Here is a 967-nt window from a genome sequence, read left to right on the forward strand (position 1 = left end):
CCAAAGAGGGTAAACTCAGCATGGGGCAGAATCGGTGGAAAAACTCTGGCAACTTGAATAACCAGAGTAGATCAACTCCCCCAAGGAAAAATGGGGCAGATGCAATTGAAGACCCCATCCATAAAAAGATGGCTGAGATGTCAGAAATCGAGTTCAGAATTTGGATAGTAAATAAGATTAACAGAATGAAAGAAAGGAGAGAATTGGAATTTCAAGAAATGATTCAAAAAGTATCTCAATAAACTATTCAAAAGATGTCTCAAGAATTCAACAATTTCAAAGATAAAATGACCAAAAATTTTGTAATACTGAGACAAGAGGTTGCAACCCTCAAGGATCTGAAAGATATGGTGGAATCCTTCCATAACAGAGTGGAACAGGCAGAAGAAGGGATCTCTGACATTGAAGACAAAGCTTTTGAACAAGCCCAGGAGCACAAAGATCAAAAGAAATGGAGAGCAAAAACGGATTTTTCTCTCAGAGAGCTCTCGGATAATTCAAAGAAAACTAATATTCACCTTATAGGAATCCTCAAAGGCAATGAAGTTGCTTCACAAAACACAGAGGCTCTTCTTCATGAAATTATGAAAGAGAACTTACCAGACATGCCAAGAGATTCTGAAATTCAGACAGCAGATAATTTCAGAACCCCAGCACAACTCAACCCGAACAAGACATCTCCCAGGCACATCATAATTAACTTTACCAAAGTTAAGATGAAAGAGAAAATTCTGAAAGCAGTCGGATATAAGAAAATCATAACCTACAAGGGGAAGAGTATTAGGATGACTGCAGATCTCCTGGCTGAAACCTTTCAGGCCAGAAGAGGATAGTCATCGACTTTTAATCTCCTAAAACAAAATAACTTCCAACCCAGGATCCTGTATCCAGCTAAACTGAGTTTCATCTATGATGGAGAAATTAAATACTTTAATGATATTCACATGTTGAAGAAATTTGCCATAAC

Source organism: Otolemur garnettii, unplaced genomic scaffold (genome assembly GCF_000181295.1).
Source record: "Otolemur garnettii isolate 467f Iridium unplaced genomic scaffold, OtoGar3 scaffold00056, whole genome shotgun sequence".
In the NCBI taxonomy this organism is placed as follows: domain Eukaryota; kingdom Metazoa; phylum Chordata; class Mammalia; order Primates; family Galagidae; genus Otolemur; species Otolemur garnettii.